Source organism: Rhipicephalus microplus, chromosome X (assembly GCF_043290135.1).
Source record: "Rhipicephalus microplus isolate Deutch F79 chromosome X, USDA_Rmic, whole genome shotgun sequence".
Classification (NCBI taxonomy): Eukaryota; Metazoa; Arthropoda; class Arachnida; order Ixodida; family Ixodidae; genus Rhipicephalus; species Rhipicephalus microplus.
In genome coordinates, this window is record NC_134710.1 from 474137234 (window position 1) to 474158190 (window position 20957).

The 20957-nt window shown below is 44.5% G+C and overlaps 1 protein-coding gene and 1 non-coding gene across 3 annotated transcripts in view; one reads left to right on the forward strand and one right to left on the reverse strand.

Moving 5' to 3' along the window:
* Window positions 1–20957, reverse strand: part of LOC119186712 (protein obstructor-E-like) — a 64568-nt gene that overhangs the window by 42193 nt on the left and 1418 nt on the right. The window lies entirely within an intron of this gene.
* On the forward strand, window positions 16564–16636 carry TRNAM-CAU (transfer RNA methionine (anticodon CAU)). Its single transcript has one exon. It is a non-coding gene; the product is annotated as a tRNA-Met (tRNA).

Sequence of the window (20957 nt, forward strand, 5' to 3'; positions counted from 1 at the left end):
GCTGCAAGGCCACCCTTTATCTGGATAATTTGACGGCAAGCGTTCTCGTGTAGCTGCGAGAAATTGGGAGTTTCATCGTTTGCAATTGAAAATTTCGTGAGCCATACATACGACACGATTTCCCGCATTTATTGTGTCAGCCTTAGCTTAACATTTTCAAATGACAGCTTTAGTAAGCAGTAGTACATTCAATGTGGCTTCTTGTATTTGGCCTTGGTTGTTATAAGCACGGAATCACGAAAACAAGCAGACGACCTGAGGTACGTGCGCGTGAAACACTTCGTCGTTTTGTCATTCCGAACCAGCAAAAAATTATCTTGGGGCAGTTATTTGGCGCTAAGATCTTCTTTTTCTCCGGTCAAGTCTCTTGTAAAGTGTGTTAAAAGCAAGAAACAAGAGTGGATTCGCTGCACAAAGTGCTCTACTACACTGCTCTTAGAGCAGGAGGCGCCGACGCGTGGTGGAAGATGAATGGTTGGATCAATGTATTGATATGAGTGTACCCTTTAGATCGGGCGGCGGCTAAAGCCACCAAGCCATAATAGGACGTATGAATGGATATGGCTGTACCCTTTAGATCGGGCGGTGCCTAGCACCACCAAGCCGTAATACTTAATGAATCAAAAACTAGATTTTTTCCCTTAAAGTATGAGGTTGAAGATTCGTACTTTTCAGTTAAGGGTTTAATTTTCACTCGGGCCTTGACTTTACCCATCAATTAGACAACCTCCTTCTAGTTAATTCTACCAGCTTAGTCTATTTTGCCCTCCCTGTCCCTAAACCCCAGTGCTTTGAAAAACTTTGCGCCATCATCCTGAACTATAGGGTGAAGCCCTTTAAAAAACATTATCAAGTGTTTTGCAGTTTCTTCTTCCTCTCCACACGCAGTGCATACCGTGTCTACCCCTTTGTATTTTGCCCGATATGCCATGGTTCGCAGTACTCCCGTCCTGGCCTCAAACAGTAGAAAACTACCCCGACTATTATCATACATCCTTTCTTTGGCAATTTCCTGCTTAAAAGTTCGATAGATCTCTAGTGCAGACTCCTTAATCATGCCGATTTTCCACATATCGGTCTCAGCTTCCTTCACCTACTTCTTAACCGATCATTCTTTTTGGCTTGGCCCCCTGCTGTTTTCCAAGTATTTACCAGTCAATTTTCTGGTTCGCTTCCTCCATTTTGTATCAACATTCTTCATGTACAAGTAGCTGAATACCTTCCTAGCCCAACACTCCTCCCCCATTTCTCTCAATCGCTTCTCAAATTTTATCTTGCTGCTAGCTTCCCTGCCCTAAAATGATGCCCAACCCATATCACCTTGTACTCCCTGATTTGGCGTATTCCCGTGAGCTCCTAAGGCAAGCCTACCTACTCCACGTTGCTTAATTTCTAATCTTGCTTGAACTTCTGATCTCACGCACAAGACCACATTGCCGAACGTCTGACCAGGAACCATGTCGCCTTTCCATATTCCTCTTACAACATAATACCTATTGTAATTCCACTTTGCCCTGTTTTTCATTACCGCTGCATTCCTGTTACCTTTAGTCGACACCTATATTTCGTGTTCTCCTAGGTACTTGGCCCTATTGCTTACCCATACGCCCAGATATATGTAGTTATCTGTTTTCTCTAGCGTGACCTTCTGTATTCTAACTCACTACTTTCATTGTGATTAAAAATCATGACTGCTGATTTTTCCTTACTGAATCTGAAATCTAACCTATCTCCTTCATTACCGCAGATGTCCACCAATCTCTGCAAATCTTCCTTGTTGTCGGCCATAAGCACTATATCATCTGCGTACATCAATGCTTGTAGTGCCTGTTCAATGAGTTTTCCTTGTTTGACGAAAGAGAGGCTGAAGCCCAGTCCACTTCCCTCTAATTTGGCCTCTAAATCTTGCAGGTAAATCATGAATAATAAGGGTGACAGGGGACACCCCTGCCTAAGCCCCCGTTTTACCTCTGCAGGCTTGTATACCTGTTTTTCCCACTTTATGATTACCTTGTTACCTTTACAGATATCCTTTAAAAGATTAGTGACTACATCTTCCACGCCTAGTGTGTCCAGTATTCCCCACGATTCCTCTTGAACCACGCTATCATGCGCTTCCTTGATATCCAAAAATGCTAGCCACAGGTGCCTGTGTTCCTTTTCTGCTATTTCGATGCACTGCGTCAGTGAGAACAGATTGTCTTCTAACCTCCTGTGTTTCCGAAACCCATTCTTCAGTTTCCCCAGCACCCCTTCATCCTCTATCCATGCTACAGTCTTCCCTTTATAATCTGCATCGCCAGCCTGTAGACCACTGATGGCACATTATAGGACGGTAGTTGTTTATGTCAGCTTTGTCCCCCTTTCCGTTATAGATCATGCTCATCCTGCTAAGTTTCCATTCATCGGGAACTTCACCATTGATTACTATTTTGCTCACTGCCTCTCTCAAACCCTGCTTAAACTTCGGACCTCATGTCTTTATCAGCATAATAAAAATGCCGTCTGGGCCTGTTGATGTACTACTAGGAACTTTTTTCTCAGCCATTTCCCACCCACTCTTGCTGTAAAAATAGAGGCACTGCACCACTTCATTCATCCTTGTCTATTGTGGTGCATAAAGCACTTCTTTTGTTGAAATTTTTCAGTCACCCTTGTTCTTATATATTCAATAGCTTCGTTCCCTACTAGCCTAGCACCTTGAGCTGTGGTTATAAGCCTCTGCTCTAGGCTCGTCTCATTTCTTATGGAGCTTAGATGGTTCCGAAATTTCACAGCCACCTTTCTATCTTTTTTATGTACTTCTGCCAGCCACTGAACTCCCTTTCTTCTAGTCTTCTCATTGATCAGAAGGGATGCATCCCTTCTACAGCTTACAAAGATTTCCCATTTTCTTTCAACATGATCTGTTGGTTCACCCCGCTGCTTAGCATGTCTCTGTTCCATGGAGGCTTCCTGACGTTTTGCTATGGCTCTCTTAACTTCCTCATCCCACCAACTTTTGGGTTTGTGTCTTCTTTTCCGGGGTGACTTTTCACGTGCCTTAGCAAGCTCTAGCTCAAGCAGTCTAATTAGATTCGTGTATGTCCACACTGTTTAATTATCCTCAGTGAATACTTTCTCAATTTGTTTAGTTGCTATTTCAATTCGCCTTTCCGAATAAAAATTTTCCTGTAGTTGCTCATCTTGTCTCCTTCCCACTTTCACTGCTCTTCCGAAACTTAGCTTGATACGTTTGTGATCACTACCCAGACTTCTGGAGCCACCTTCATCTATGTGCATTCCCCTGAGCTTATCATACATTCTATGTGACATCTGTGCGTAATCTATTGTCGACTGCGGCCTTCCTACCTCCCATGTTATTTGCCCTTCACACTTCTCGGTACTTTTGCACATGATCAAGTCAAGCCTTTCACACATATCCAGGATCACTTTGCTTGTCGGGTCGTTATACCCATCTATATCTTCTATGTGCGCATTCATATCTCCTAGTATAATTATCTCGCACTCTCCTCCTAACTCCTGAATGTCATTTGATATACACTCTACCATTGCCTGGTTTTCCTCTCCGGCCTTTGCTCCCGTCCACAAGTACACGATACCAAGGAGTGTCATGCGCCCTGCCACTTTCCCTTTCAGCCATAAATGTTCCTTGCACTCCTGCTTGACCCTTTGCCAGTCTGTACTTTTATGAATGAATGCCCCAATACCACCCCTCTATCTGCTGCCTTCTGTTCTATTACAATATTTCCATGCGTAGTCTGCATTGTTAGAAGGTTGTTCCATGTCCCTGAGATGTGTTTCTACAAAACCGTATACCATCCGCCTCTCCTCCCTTAGCTGTTCTATCTCTTCCCACTTCAGCCTGTTCCTACCACCTTGCATGTTAATATACCCTATGTCTGAATTGGCTCGGCGCTCGTGGCTACGTCTATTTATACCCCGGACTCTACCTATCTTAGATATTGGTGCCACTTTGGAATCGTATCTGTTCATATCACCTGTTGAAGAGTCTCCCTGGTTGTTTTCCTTGTTACTGGCTATCATGCACCCCGAAGTAGCTTGCCCCCCAAAATAGCTACTGCGCGTCCTGAAAGTCGCCAACCCACCTCATGACCTAGCCGTTCATCGAAGTGAATTCTGTCTCGTTGAAAACCACCCCACCTATGCACCTCTCTATTTCCACCACCTCAAAGCCTTTCTCTCGACTCATCCGCCATATCTCTTGGTTTGCGTTGACAACCGCTCTTTGCAGGTTGCTATCACGCACCGGTACCTCCGGTATCGTGCATATCACTACTCTGGATGGCTACTATCACTACTCTGGATGAATACATAGTGAGCAGCAGCGCCACCATGCGATGACTGTGGGAAGGCGTCAGCGCGGCGTCGACGCGGCGGCGACGCGAGAGCGCGTGCTCAGCAGACTAGTCAAGGGTAGAATTTTCTGTAGAATTTGTCGGGGTGTTCTGTTTCGCAACCTGTACCGTCTGAAGCACGTGGGCACACTTGTCAAGTTGCTGCAATCAGCTGTGAAGACGCTGTCCGCGTGAACATGTCCGTATCTACGTGTTTCTCTGTTGATGCTCTCTTAGCGCAATAGCGCTACTGCGCCGGTAAGCCACACGAAACACCCCCCTAGATTGTTCTGGCCCTTAAACTCAGGTCAACAACCGTGAAATACCAGTTCGGCACATTGGCCGAAACAAACAAAGGCTCAAGACGAGTTTTTTGCTACACACTCCAGAGACGCGGGCTGCATGAAAGTTTTATGTTTACAGTGGAGTAAAGAAACTAGGCGTTTGTCAGCACCTATGTTATTGGCTGTGAAAGCAGTATGACAATTGAGAGCGTTAAGCTATATGTCAAGACAGGCGGCGAAAAGTTATAGGTTAGCAGCAATGAAGAAAAAAAGCCAGGCACTGAGTACTACCGAAAGGTAATGACAAAATGAGGAAGAAAATATTTTGAATTAGTTTACGAAGCGTTTTGCTGTTTGGAGTAAGGTCGCGTTTTCTTAGAACACGCAGTTATAAAGCGAGATTCCGTAGAGAAGGAAGAAGTACATGCTTTGCAGAATCTAAGGAAGCGACGTAGCATGTCGCAGTTAATTGGGAGATGTGCGCCCTGGTGTATGTCTAGGCGCTAGACTACCGTAAGTCTTGGCTTTTAAAAATAACAATAAAAATCTATGCCCATCGGTGACAGATATATTAGACAGATATACGATTGATGGTAGAAATGTAGAGAAAAAGAAAACAAATGGTTGGAAAATTAGGGCCATTCTGTCCTAAAAGGCCGAAAGTTCAAGTGTTAAATTATTTTTGTATTTCATGCACTCAAGAGCATTCTAATTGAACGAGTCAATTCATTTGGCGAACCGTAAACAAAACTGAGTTGTTTTTTGTCGACACTGGTGGTGAACAGACCACCACTCTTTTACAAAGGGCACGCCCTAATGTCTATCCACGCACTTTTGACCATGCGTTCACGACTACAGCGAAATAATAATGATTTCATATTCAACAACGACGGAGGAGACTGCGGGTTGCTTGAAGAACAAGCCATTTGGACAGCGCCTGCAGCCATCTCTACAATGCAGGCAGAGGCAGCACACATGATGAGAGAGAAACTAATGGTAGCTAGATGCCCAAACAGAAAAGAGGAAAGAAGAAACACTCACAGGTACAAGCGGAGAGTTCCCGCTATTCAGTTCTTGAAAATTAACAAGCCGACATGTAAGCATACTCATCCACTGTGCCACTCGTGTGCGAGATAAAGTTTCTCCTTCAACAGGAGAGCTGCGGAGATGCAAAAATGACGGACCATACGACATGCAACGATGGTCCCCTCGCTCTGCCAGTTCGCTATACACACGCCGTCTCGGTAGAACAGTGGCACTTTGCTCGGCTGCTGACCCGAAGGTTCGATGCCGTCCGCTGTGGTCAATTTTTGATGAAGGCGAAATGGCAGAGACCCGTGTACAGTGTGATGTCAGTGTACTTTAACGAACACCAGATGCTCAAAATTTTCAGTCTTCCACTACGGCGTCTCTCATAATCATTTTGTGCTTTTGCGGCGTAATATCCCAGATAACATAATTTATCTGTTATGAACCAACTAGCATACTAACGTAGTTTATTCAGTACCTCTGTTGTCTTGAAATGCTGCAATTTAGCTTGGTTTGTCGCGGCAGAAAGATGAAGCAAGTTGGTTTTTATCGTTGTCTCGATGTAGGTCAAGGACGCCGAAACGTCGCAAGGTTGTCACTGATGTGTTTTCGCCAATGTTTCTCTGCCAAGTGAGCACGCAGGTCACGTGCTTGTTCCACGCGCATCGCGCGTCGTAGCAACGTCAGCCTAAGAAGCTCTCTGGAAGCCTCTTCGCCACAGCCAAGCATAGAGGAAGAAATATAAAGAGCAACGGAGCCGTGAGCATTGCGTCGACGGCGTTATTGCGACAGCGAAAAGCTGCTCAAGGTTGCTTTTTCTTGTCCCCATTTCACAGTTGCGGACTGGAGCAAAATTTTTCTTGCTCTCAGCTAGTGCACTCACGCTTGTGTACCTGCGCAGGTTCTCACTCTCTCTCTACCTCTCTCTCTCTGTGTGTGCTTATTCTGTGCGCACATGCATGCAAAAGGCTTTGAGAACACCATTTGTGTTCCATTGCCTACAAGGCGCCCGTGCGAGAGCCTAGACGTCTTCCTTTCATGTGAACATTCCTGTTTGGTGTCATTTTTACAGCGAAAACTGTAAATGGCTAGGAGAAACGAAAAACGGTTCACCAATGGTGTCATGAGCTATTGCCTGTGCTATCCGTTATGTCATTCTCACCGTCGTGGCCAAGCACACGCGCTGTTGACTGAGTTGTGATTGACGTCATCCATCCCGCAGCCGGGGCGCAGAGCACGCGCGCATGAGTTTCCACTGAAACCTTCCACATTGGTAAGCCACGACCAACTCTACGAAAGCACCGACAGTGGAAACGTGAGAGAGCTCGCATTCGGCGGGCCGATTTTGCAGCTCGGGCGCGAAAATAAGCCCGGGAGGCTGAGGGCTGGCAGGAAATGTGTTCCGGAAGCCTTCTAGCCAAGCCATGCTATATCTCGAACGGGAATGCAAGTGCCGGGGACGGGCAGATCGTGCAAACCCACGGCACTGAGGTAACCCGCGATGCCAAATGTTTCTCACAACGCCACGCCGAACAAGCGCCGTTACGGTTACGACAGCTTCAACGTTACGATTGCGGAAGTGCGTTCGCTTTCGGCGGGAGTTTCTCCAGCAGCAATTTGGCTTCAGCGGCGACGTCTGTGACCACCCGTGGTTCGAGACCACTGTGATTACCTCATTGCGAAACGCATTTAACCGGTCATTACACTCCTCCATGATCGTGGTCACTCGAGGCACAATGTGTAGCATGTGAAATAAGCACTGTGGTAAACTCAAGCCAGACCCATGTCTAACCTCGTTAAGAAGCACGAGCATGTAACCAATAAATGTGAAATGCTTCAGTGCAGCGTCTGGTTGAACTCGCTGCTAAACACTGAGGCCGCACATTTCAGCTTTCGATGGTTAACCAATTGTACGGAGTGCTTGGTGGTCAGTCAGTCATTAACATTAATAAATTATGCTGAGGAGTTTAAGCCACCAGGGTGTCCACGAGGGACATTCTAGCAGCCGCTACTGTAGGCGACGCCCGAGTTGGTGCATCCTCATGACTTTTCCCGACTATTCCGGTGTCTCGTCAACTCTCGACTTCATAAGTCGCGTCATTCACTTGGCGGCATGCATATTATGGGCCGCTTTTTTCGGAAACAGCAGCTTTTCGAGAAGCCCAACAGTGATGTTTACCAAAAAGGAGAAGAGATACAAGAAGGAGGCCCTTTTGTGAGTGCAAGTCTTCAGTTTGGCTCTTTGGCCCACTTGGTTAAGTGCACCAAAAGTTGTCATAGCGCTTGCAGTCGTGCAAATCAGCTAGCTCTATGACACCTCGTCATCATAACGTAACGATATTGTTAGCCGCATAGTTGTGTGCTGGGTTGCCGATCAGGGTGAAGGTTTGTCGTGATGCCCACCCCTACCTTGCCAATGTATGGCGCAGATTAAACACCCTCCTTCATAAGTGTATAAGCTGGGTGGCCGCCCTCCCCCCTGTTTCTCCTCGTGCGCCAGTATATGGTTAGCTGCATTAGATGGGCTTTCGTGCTGCATAAGATGGGCTTTAGTACCTCCATTCTGCTTTTTTTAAACGTCCCTGCTCTTCGCCATGCGTTCTTTACATCTTCGCATTTTTTTATTGATATGTGAGTTTAACGCCACAACACCACCAGTCGCGATAATGTACGGGAGCTTTTGGGACCAATGCGACTCAAGTCGCTGTGCCTGATCACAAGCGAATGAACTCGACAGCGCTTAAGCGTTGTGGCAACTGGATATTGAAGTATTGCACAGAACTAAGTCTGAACTGAAAATGCCACAATAACAGTCGATAACCGCAGAATGGCGGCTCAGAAAAATATGACCGAGGATGACTTCACTAAGGCATTCATCCAGAACGGCAGAGCAATGAGCCCTTGTGGTCAGATTAGCTGACACGCCCAGATACATGCCAACCAGGAACACAATGTCTACCACCATTGTCACCAAATGTAAGGAAAATGCGGACGATCAAAACGGCAACAAAAGTGGACCGGTCAAAACCATTGGAGGTAAAATTAAGACAACCACTGAGTTGTGCCTCATGCCTGCCTAAGTACGTTTGGCCCATTGAAACAATTTCTTCAGTATATATATATATATATATATATATATATATATATATATATATATATATATATATATATATATATATATATATATATATATATTCATTTATATAAGGAAAGAAGTGTATGCTTCATGCTTCATGGCTCGTTTTCTGTGTATCACATAATAATTATGAGATCTAAAAGACAATAATGCCAAGGAAAGTATAGGGGAAGTTATCATGCCGAAATGTAATGTAAATGTTAAGAAATCATCATCATCAGCCTGACTACGCACACAGCAGGGCAAAAGCCTCTCCCATGATCCGCCAATCAACCCGGTCTTGTGCTTTCCGCTGCCACGTTATATCAACAAATTTTTTAATCTCATCGGCCCACCAATCTCTCTGTCTTCCCTTCGTGTGTTTGCCTTCTCTGAGGCTCAGATCAAGTCAGTTACCCTTAATTACCACCGGTTATCCTCCCTACGTGCTTCGTGTCCGGGCCATGTCCATTTATTTTTCTTGATTTCAACTATGATACCCTTAAGCCCGGTTTGTTCCCTGACCCAGTCTGCTCTCGTCTTGTCTCTTAAGGTTACATCTATCATTTTCCTTTCTATCGCTCGCTTCGTCGTCCTCAATTTAAACTGAACCCTCTTTGTAAGCATCCATGTTTCTGCTCTATGGGTAAGTACTGGCAAGATGCAACTGTTATATACCTTCCTCTTAAGGGAGAGCGGTTCTACCAGTCATGATTTGAGAGTGTTTGCCAAATGTGCTCAACCCCATCCTTATTCTTCTAGGTACTTCAATCTCGTGGTTCGGCTCCGCGCTTATCGCCTGTCCTAAGTAGACATACTCCTTAACTTCCAGCTTCTCTCCACGTTCACGAATTGCTGTTTTCTGCCGAGATTGTCACACATTACTTTAGTTTTGTGCATATTAACTTTCAGACCTGCTTTGCTACTTTCCAGGTCTAGTTCAGTGATCACGAACTATAATTCGTCGCCTGAGTTACTCATCAAGGCAATGTCATCAGCGAATCGCAAGCTACTAAGGTACTCTCCATTAACTCTTATCCCTAAGTCTTCCCAGTCTAGGGCCTTGAATACCTTTTGTAAACACACGGTGGATAGCATTGGAGAGATTGTGTCTCCCTGCCTTACATCCTGCATTATTGAAATTATTCACTTTCTTTATAGAGAGCACTATGGCGGCTGTCGATCCTCTGTAGGTTTCATCCTGTATGTTTATGTAGGGTTCTTCGATGCCCTGATTCCGTAGCCCCTGCATTACTGCTGATGTCTCGACTGTGTCAAACGCCTTCTCGTAATCTATAAAAGCTATGTATAGGGCTTGGTTGTATTCAGCGCATTTCTCTAATACCAGATTGATAGTATGACTATGGTTCAATGTGGAGTAACCGGTACAAAATCCTGCTTGGCCTTTTGGCTGACTGAACTCTAATATCGTCCTAATTCTATTAGCCATTATTTTGGCAAATATTTTTGTAGAGAACAGAAAGTAAGCTGATTGGCCTGTAATTTTTCAAGTCCTTGACGTCTACTTTCTTGTGGATTAAGATGATGTTGGCACTCCTGCAAGATTCTGGTACCTTCCCGTCAAGAGACACTTTGTATATAAGGTGGCTAATTTTTCCAACACAATTTCTCCGTCGTCTTTCAGGAAGTCCGTTGTTACTTTATCCTCACCAGCGGCTTTGCTTCTTTGCATTCTTTCTAGGGCTTTCCTTACTTTCCCTGTCATTACTGGTAGGATGTCGAATTCTCTTGGCCTACTATAGTTTCTCTCAATACCATCCTGCCTCTTTTGGCTTCTGTACAGCTCTCTGTAGAACTCCTCCACCATCTCGACTATCCTATCCATATTAGTTATGACATTGCCTTCCTTATTTCTCTATGCATACATTCTATTTTTGCCTATGCACAAGCCTGCCCTCGCAGATTTCAGGCTTCTGCCGCTTTTTACAGCCTGCTCAGTTCTTTCCATGTTATACCTCCTGATGCCGGCTTGTTTACGCCTATTGATAGAGCTAGCTCCACTAGCTCTATCAATAGGCGTAACAAAATAGAGCTAGCTCCACTAGCTCTATTTTGTGAGTTGCATTTGAGGCTTTCATCGTTTTTCGTCTCTAAATAAGATTTTTTGTCTTCTGAGATAGCTTGCCAGTTTCCCGTCTAGTGAATGAACCTCCAATTTGAATTTCACACTCTTTGATGGCACTATTTTTCACTGTGTCAACGCTTACGTCGTTTATCTCACTTAGTGCCTCGACTCTTTTCTGAAGCGAAACTTTGAATTCCTATATTTTTCCTCTCACCGCCAGTCATTCAATTTGCTTCTTGCCTATCAGTTTTTGTTTTTGCTTTTTTAAATCTAGGTGTATACGAGCTCTTACCATTCTATGGTCACAGCATCTAATCTTGCCAACTACTTCTACATCCTGCACAATGCCCGAGTGTGCACACAGAATGAAGTTCATTTCATTTTTAGGTTTCGCCATTAGGACTTCGCTACGTGAACTTATGGTTAGCCCATTTTCTGAAGAAGGTATTCATAATCCGTAAATTATTGCGTTCTGCAAACTCTACTAAGAACGCCCCTGTGGAATTTTTAGAGCCGACGCCATAAGCCCCCACTGCTAGGTCTCCGCCCTGTTTCTTGCCTACTTTGGCATTAAAGTCACCCATGAGAATAGTATACTGCGTCTTTACTTCATTAATGGCTGACTCTACGTCTTCATAAAAGCGTTCGACCAAATGATCATGTTGGCTCGATGTAGGCGCGTAGGCCTCTACTATCTTCGTCTTGTACCTTTTGTTAAACTTAATTATGATACTTTCCACCCTCTCACTGACGCTATTGCATTTTTCTATGTTGCCAGCGATATTCTTGTGTATGAGAAACCTCACTCCTAGTTTTTTTTTCTGTCAACTAAACCACGGTAGCATAGGACTTGTCTATTCTTCAGCACTTTATAAGCCTCACGTGTCCTTTAGCTTCGCTGAACCCTATTCCATTCCATTTAACACCCTCTAATTTATCGAATTGCACAGCTAGACTGGCCTCACTAGATATCGTTCTAGTGCTGAAAGTAGCCAATAGTGGCCTGTTCATACCCAGAGATTTTTAGCACCCTCCGCCGCGTCACAACTCTGACCACCGCTTTGGACAGTTACTTCGCAGCCACTGGGGACTGAGGGCCAGGGGTTAATTGCTGTGTTCATGGGAGGCTGTGGCCAGGTACGGCACCAGGGTGGCCTATCCTGCTCTGGTGAGGGAGCGTATTGCCAGCAGATGGTCGCCAGTGAGACTGTATCCGCAGACCTCTTTTTTAGACGATTTTTTAATCACACTCTTAAAAAATTGAGTGACGTTCTCTCCATTTAGAGAGTAACGGTGATATTCCCAATGTTCGTCTTGAAATAGAGAAACGTCGCTCCCTTTGCCAAAGAGAAACATGTTCCTCCCTATGAAAATCAACATGGCTGCCCTCAGGCGAAGCGAGTAGGCTTAGCAAATGCAACGATTCTCGACTGATAAGGAGTACACGGCACTTAAAGTTACAAAAAACGGTCCCACTGAGCTTTATACTGAACGAAATGATTATAAAAACAAGCAGACAAACCTGTGGTAAAGAAAACATCGCGAAAGAAAACGACGGAGCAAGCAGGATTCGTTCAGTCAGCGAAGAGACGTACTATCCGAAAGACACGGATACTGCTGAGTCCTCACCTCAAGAGTGCGTGCTAGGCTTGCTGTATTTATTTCTCGCAGATTAACATAATGTAGCGACGTTATCCATGCGTTCACTGGGCCGCAGGTCACGAGATGTGCCTCCAAACCATAGACTCGATTGCAGCGAAACCATTCCGACTCAGTAGTGCAACTTTGATGGATAGATAGATGTTCAACGTTATATAAGCAGCTGGAGGTGTGAGAGCGTCATAGCCGTGAAGTAAGTGGTAGCTGGCGCCATCTGGAGAAACTGAACCATACTACAAGAAAAAAGGTCGCCTACGGTGACGTACGTTGTCCTACCCACTATCACGGCTCCCTTGCGGATCGCCTCAGCCCATTCAGGATTACTCACTGACACCGGAAGCCTAATATAAGCTGATGCAATGCATATAGCAACACATGCACACATGGACACATACTACACATAAAGTACGCAACATGTACGCGACAAGAGGACAAGCAACCATTCACAGCAACGGAACAGTTCGGCGTGTTTACTCACACCCTACTACGAAAGCGCATAAGCTTATACAGTGATGAATTTGGACTGATCATAGCGGCACAAGTTACAAGTATATTTTCTTACACATTTTTACGTTTTGTGGCAATACCACAACATGCGCACGCGCAAATATATTGTATCTGATGCTAAGACAAACGTAAGTTGATCAATGGTTGCACAATAATTAACGAAATAATTACAAGAGCTTATCTGGTTTTCACGAAAGCGAATACCCCCAAGCCATGCATAGAATGCCCATGGCATTCCGAACTCTGCGCCTTCTCTCGACCACTGCCACAGTCATTTTTTTTTGAAGCCTCCGAGAATGCAAACACTTGCGGCGCGCTTGCCAATTCGGAGCTCACTTTTTTTTTATTCTTCTTCTTGTTTCTCGGAGAGGGCGCAGCATGCAGACCAAACTTTGTCTCCGTCGTGGTAGGTGTTCTGTGGTCACGTCGACCTCGTTTAATTGTTTCGTGTTAACGTTTGCTTATATTCTTTTTACGTGCTTTCCACAAGTGCGACCGTTAGCCATGGATACAGTACACCGCTAGCCCTTCAATGACATTGTTTTTGATGCGGTAACGACCGTCCTAGCAGTGTATATGTACGTTACAACGCGGGTCTTGCGAGAGAAATAAGCGATGACCTCACATCCGACGATATTTTTTCGTGAGCTATGGCAGTGGCTGTTGGCGTCATGGCAGCTCTATTACTTGAGTGCAAGAACTATCGCTGCAGTGCGCAAATTTACTACAATGTTATAGCATGTTTAGCATGGTATGTCTACATACTTTTCTGCTTAGATGCCTCTCGCGATTCACCTCGCGTGTCAACTTGCAATCATAGTGCGTGCCACAATTTTGTTGTTAGCGCTGTGGCTGTGGTGGCTATTACTCTGGATTTAGAATACTCTTTTCACAAAGGTGAGTGAGTGTTAGTACTTACCTGCTGTGCACAGCAGTTACTAAATGTGCATTTCGTGTTGAGTTTCTCACGACAAAGGAGAATCATGGAAGGCATACTGCACGCATGCACAATTCCGTCTTATGTATCAGTGCTGGCATGGGCAATTCAAAACGCATGCGATTGAGCATTTGCTTCAACCGACAGAAGTCATTGGTTCACTTTTCGCAAAAGTTTAGTTATGGTGATGTTTAAAACGTTTCTCATGGTTGTAACCTAGTCTGACGAATAAATGCTCGGTGAAACTTCACACCCTGTTTCCCATTGTGCTTTCACCTGCCGTGGTAGCATAGCCTTATTGGGTTGCCCCGCCACGGTGGTCTAGTGGCTAAAGTACTCGGCTGCTGACCCGCAGGGCGCGGGTTCAAATCCCGGCTGCGGCGGCTGCATTTCCGATGGAGGCGGAAATGTTGTAGGCCCGTGTGCTCAGATTTGGGTGCACGTTAAAGAACCCCAGGTGGTCTAAATTTCCGGAGCCCTCCAGTACGGCGTCTCTCATAATCATATAGTGGTTTTGGGACGTTAAACCCCACATATCAATCAATCAATAGCCTTATTGGGTGTCGTGTGACTATGCTGGAGGACGCAGGTTCGACTTCCGGCCACGGCGGCCGTATTCGAATGGGGGTAAACTGCAAAGAAATTCCATATGGCTCTAGTGGCACGTATAACTCTATCAATTGTATGTGATCGTGCTTTCACGCATGGACTGTAGAGTGGTATCAGGTTTCCTAGAATGCTGAAAAATTAGTGCTTTTTTACGCGCCTCGTCGAATTCATGAGTGCTGTTGGTGCCGTGCGAAACTAAAAATTCGTGGGCTTACCAAGTATGTCGACACTGAAAAAATTAATTATTTTTGTACACTCTAAGGTAACCGATAAAGCAATACTGCTTGGGAAGCAGAGCTCCTTGTATTCGTGACAAATTGGTAGTATGAAACAACACGAGACACACATGGACGTGTGCGGAGCATCGCGCGAGTGCTTGACGATAAAAAAAAAGGAGGCTTTTACTCTACACCAATAAAATAAAAGAAAACGTAACTCCTGCATTGCTTCCATCAATCTTAGGTGAAAGCAATCGCTCGCGACTGGCCGCGGCCGGCTAGGCTTGGCGTGCGCATGCGCGCGCGCAAGAACCCCCCTCCCCCCGTGATTGAGGGGAAACTTGAACGCTGAAGGAGGAACGCTGCTCTCTTGGTCCTTGCCGCAAGAGGCCGCGACGGGTAAAGCGTCAGAAAGGGAGGAAGTCGCTGCGCCGAAGGAGGAATGGAGCCCGTTTCTCCGTTATCGCTCTTTTTTTTTTTTTAGATTGCACGCAATTTAAGTAGATATACAATTGGGAATGGTTCGACATGTGTATTCGAACCGAATTTTGTCATGAAATGCTTGGCTGCGGCACTATATCTAAGTAGATGGTCTGTCGCACTTTATTAGCAATGTAGAAACCCACCTGACTGCCTATAAGCTCCCAACGTCCCCTGGCTCGCAGCTCGCCTCACCTTTTTTGTCAAGAAATAAAAGTGGATGAAAAAATAACTTGCCATTGGCAGGAACCGAACCTGTGACCTTCGAATAACGCGTTCGATGCTCTACCACTGAGCTACCACGGTTGTTATTCCCCCCACCCACTTTATTTGGTATATATGTGAATTTAAACGTGGGAGTGTCAGTCAGCGCCACCACCAGTAGCCATGGTGGCGGGTGTGGCACACTGTTGATGAGCCCGTTTGCGTCACGAATATATACCACGAAACTTTCATGGAAGCGTCTGTACTTAACGTTTTCATCTGGTGGAGTAATGTCACAAGAATTCATACATGGCTTTAAAAGCTCCTTTCAATAACAGGTCAGCGCCATCTGTGCTGGATAACATCAAAATTCGCGTCATAAAGTCTCACGTGCTTCAGAAAAAGAAAGAAAGAAAAAAGAGAAAGAAAGGGGAAACGCAGAAGGGCACGAACATTCTGAAGACCCAGTTCAAGATTCCCTTGTATGTACTGTGACGTGGTACTATGCTTATATGTAGTTAAAAGATGTAGAAGCACAGTGGTGCAATGATATTTCATGGCAGTGTACGAACAATCTCAGTGATATGTGAACGTATAACTGAAGCCACTGTGAAATGATTGTGAAATGAATTGTTGAAAACGTTCAGGCGCTTCCGTGAAAGTTTCATCGTCTCTTTCTATATATATATATATATATATATATATATATATATATATATATATATATATATATATATATATGAGAAAGAAGTGTATACCTAAGGGCTCGTTTTTTTGTGTTTTTGACACAATAGTAGTAAGATCTAACCGACAACATTGCGAAGGAATATATAGGGGCAGTTATTAAAACCAATGTAATGTAAAAATAAGAAGCAAGAAAAGTGGGTGAAAAAATAACTTGCCTTGAGCAGGAATCGAACCTACGATCTTCGCATTCAAATAATGCGTTCGTTGCTCTAACGACTGAGCTATCACGGCGGCTTCCCCTCAGCCACTTTATTGGGTTTATATGCGAATTTAAACATGGGAGTGTCAGTCAGCGCCAAATAAAATGACTAGGGGGGGGGGGGAATAGCCGCCGTGATAGCTCAGTGGTTAGAGCATCGAACGCATTATTCGAAGGTCGTAGGTTCAATTCCTGCTCACGGCATGTCTTTCTGTTTTCTTTTTAATGTACAGTATCAATTTGTATAAAAGAGAACGTGTGAGCGCGTGGCCTGCGCTCTGCAGCGGCTGCCAACAGCACCATTAGCCAATCCATCAACACCATCAGCGTGTCCGCTTTGGTGGCATCGCCCATTTCCTCGCCGTGGTGGTCTAGTGGCTAAGGTACTCGGCTGCTGACCCACAGGTCGTGGGATCGAATCCCAGCTGCGGCGGCTGCATTATCAATGAAGGCGAAAATGTCGTAGGCCCGCGTGCTCAGATTTGGGTGCATGTTAAAAAAACCCAGGAGGTCAAAATTTCCGAAGCCCTCTACTACGTCGTCTCTCATAATCATAAGGTAGGTATATGACTTTAAACCCCACATATCAATCAATCAACATCACCCTTTGCGAGACCAAAGCGGGAGCACAGTTTAGCACCGCTTGTCCAATGGTCATGGCTTGTTTTGTTTGCTAACTCCAAACGCAAAAATTGGTCGCGCTTTCTTTATCTGTCGGTTGATGGTGCTGCAGCCGCGACAGAGCGCAGGTCAAGCGCTTGCGTGTTTCCTTTCATAAAAGGTTACACTGTACATCAATGGCGTAGCAATAGGCATAAATGCGTCAGTTATATTGCTTGCAAATAACTGCGTAATATATAAAAAATAACGACTCCCACCAGCATCATTCACACACAGTCTGCCCTCAGTAAACTAACACATTGGTGCTCCGTATGGCAGATGAAAATTAATACAGATAAAACAAAGTATCTTAAGTTTAGTACGGCCGCAATTATCAGAAGTCATACACAATTTACAATATCAAAACTTGCACGATTTCGACATATACACAGTTCGGTGTAATATTTATTTCGACTTTGACCTGAAATAACCACATAGATTACACATTTTCTAAAGCCCTGAAGAAGCTTTGCCTCTTGAAGCGACGCCATCATCTCACGAACTGTAACACCAGGTTATTTACCTCACCCAGTCGTCCTCCATTAAAATACGCATCTATTATATACATTTTCATCGCGTCACCTGGTATAATCACCTCTAAGTGGTTCAAAACAAAACAGCCCGGTTCATTCTATCATCGTATTTTCAATTTTGAAGTGTCAAAGAACTAAAAAGCAATGTTATTGTGCATTTACTCGCCTTGCTTCGAACTCTTGCCCGGTTATCCTTCTTTGACACTCACTACCCTATAGAAGCACGTCTTATCTCTTATTGTAGTCGCGTACCACTTTCTGTCTAAGTTAAAGTCAAACCATTTTTTTCTCAAACTGAAAAATACTGGGAATCACCTCTTGCACTACCAATAGATCAACGGAATTTACTGTCATCAAGCATTGCCACTAGGAACGATCACCACTCTTTTCTGTTAGCGCTCCGCTCATTTCTCGAGCACAATAACACTTCGATAAATCACATCGTTGTATCTTATACTGCACGTCATCTTTCATTTTCTTCACTTCAGAAACTGAACAAACCTGAAAAATTATCTTGATATTATCCTTATTTGTGAAATGTTGTTTCTGCACTGTATTTCTTGAAAAGGAAAAAGTTTTACTTTTTCATTCCTGAAATTTGATTGTATTTCACTCCTTAATAATTTCTCTTGTGTAAAGCTCCCCTGACTCTTAGGGTATCTAAATAAATAAATTAATTAATTAATACTCTGGTACCACACGTTATTACTTCGATAGTACATGTTTATCGTGAAGCACGTAGACAGAACGCGAGTGTTTGTAAACAATGCAAGGTGCTTTCACTGCATTTCCAAGCAGAGGAACTAATTTTTACTGTTTTCGCAATAAATACCATTTAGAAAAATAGTAATTGCGTGGCTCTGTGGTTGAACGTTTGTTCGTCATGCAAAAGAACCGGGTTCGATCCCCACTCGGACCCAGAATTTTTATAGCGTTTATTTTTTTCAGTATTTCTCGATTTTTTGGTCGCGTAGAATATGTTGATTTTTCGCTCCCAACAACTCCGCAGTTTCTACGAAATGAGCTCTTTAACTCTGTAGCGTTAATGCGCAGACATGCGGCGATGTCAGTGCGATGGCTTTTGCGGGCGGTACACAGACGCGCACAATCCCAGTTCAGCTTCATGTCACTGCGTGCTAGTAAGAACGACGATGATCGATGGCTGTGGTGACCCTCAGCCGATATGCATGTTGCATTGGAGCGATGCAGGCAACACATGCCCCGTTGCAACTTGTCGCTGATGAAACGATGGTACGCGATGAAACGTTGCAGTAGAGCTCTGGGAGCTTCCACTGTTTTGGTATACTTCGAACACGGTACCAACCGTCGAATTAAGATTGCTGAGGCTGATACCAAGTCACGAGCGAATAACAGTATAAAAAAGAGCTGATTTTGGAAGAAACAAACATCGTATATATAAACTGAACCGGGTTTGTTTGCCTCAGTGCCGCGGTTCACCGTCTCATGTCGCGTTACAAAGTCATGATGCAAAGCGGCCGTGATTGGGGGTGCATTTTACTGATGGACACTATAGAAAATTTTACTTTAGTATTCTTAGGTTGTCACCTACTATTGGCATGCGTGTGTGTGACGTGGTGGTGACGTTTTCGAAGCAGTAGTCGGCATATTTACGAGGAAACTTTCTTTGAGCAAACTTTTGCCCAGTATATAGAACATCAAAATACAAGTGATACTCTGCGCAGTGATAGTAGCGAGAACAGTCATCGGTCATCGAGTATTCTGCCAAGGCATAAAGAATGTCAGCTTATATACATTTGCCATAGATGACTCCAGCGTGATTGTAGTGCCGGCGCATATATGTTTCATAAAAAATTTAATGTTCGAGTTGTACGCGTAATCTTATCGGAAGGTCCTAAATTGACCTGCAAGTTTCCCCAGTCATGCGGGCGGGGTTTACGCGAGGCAGTAGTTGCATACAATGGGTGCGTGTTTTTGACGTTCATCGTCGGTGCGGACGCTCATTCACGTAGAACCAGTACGGGAAAGCTTCGTACACCTCGCGTGTTAATATTATGCTATCGCGAAGTACTTTCACCTCCTTGCCCCTTGAAACGATACGCAAGCTAGGTTGAGGTTCTTCTTTTCGTTTTTGTGTAGATAGCTTCAAAGTATGAAGTAGTGTTGAGAAAATGGCAAACGAAGACACTCGCGCAACCATACTGCGGTTTAAATTTGCGCTTGAATGCCTACGGGTGTTCATAATACATTCATTCATGGTAAGCACCCTCATTATCTAAAACACCTGCCCGCCGACCTTTAGACATTGGTATTTGGGGACAGAAAAGGACAAAGTATGGTCTTGTGTGCCTGCCAGTTGGTTCAATATTTTTTTTTTTTTTGAGTGACGTGCACGCTATAATGGGGAAGTGCGATTGAGACTGACATATTTAAAGTTAAACCACTTTAATGGTTAGTGAAATGCAACAGCCACAGCCCATAAATTCCTCGCGGTGCAACCACTGGAATCACGCTAATTCGTTTGTTGCAAGGCATCTTGCGTACAAATGTTGCACCAGCGAATCAGGACAAGGGCATGCCGCCTACCGCCCGACAGATATGCGATCGCACCACACCCATTAACAAGTTAAATCAGCAATATGCTACAACTGAGTTTGAAAAACCACTTTCCTTGAAAGTTTTAAGCTCAACGAACTTGATTGATTGATTGATTGATTGATTGATATGTGGGGTTTAACGTCCCAAAACCACCATATAATTATGAGAGACGCCGTAGTGAAGGGCTCCGGAAATTTTGACCACCTGGGGTTCTTTAACGTGCACCCAAATCTGAGCACGCGGGCCTACAACATTTCCGCCTCCATCGGAAATGCAGCCGCCGCAGCCGGGATTCGAACCCGCGACCTTCGGGTCAGCAGCCGAGTACCTTAGCCACTAGACCACCGCGGCGGGGCTGCTCAACGAACTTGTTACACAAGTGCGGCAGCTTGGGCTAGTAGGTATGACATTACGAAAGTTATACCGCGAGAACATAACGATGACAATTAGACAAGGAGGACACGAGCACTTGTGTCCTTCTTGTCTCGCGCTATAACTATCGTCTTGTCACACAGGCTTCTGGCCCTATGTTTCAAAGCATTTAAATTTTATTCTTCAGCTGTGAATATGTGCGTAAACAAAATTTTTGTAAATATCGTGTAGGAACTTTGTCAAGTTTCCTGACAGCAGTTATGCGCCATGTTTTTTTTCACTTGGTTCATGCTGCACGAGCTAAAAACGAATGCCCTTGTGAGATTGTAAGAAAAGTTGAGACATTTTAAATTGAGTCAAATATCTTTGTACAACTCGACCAT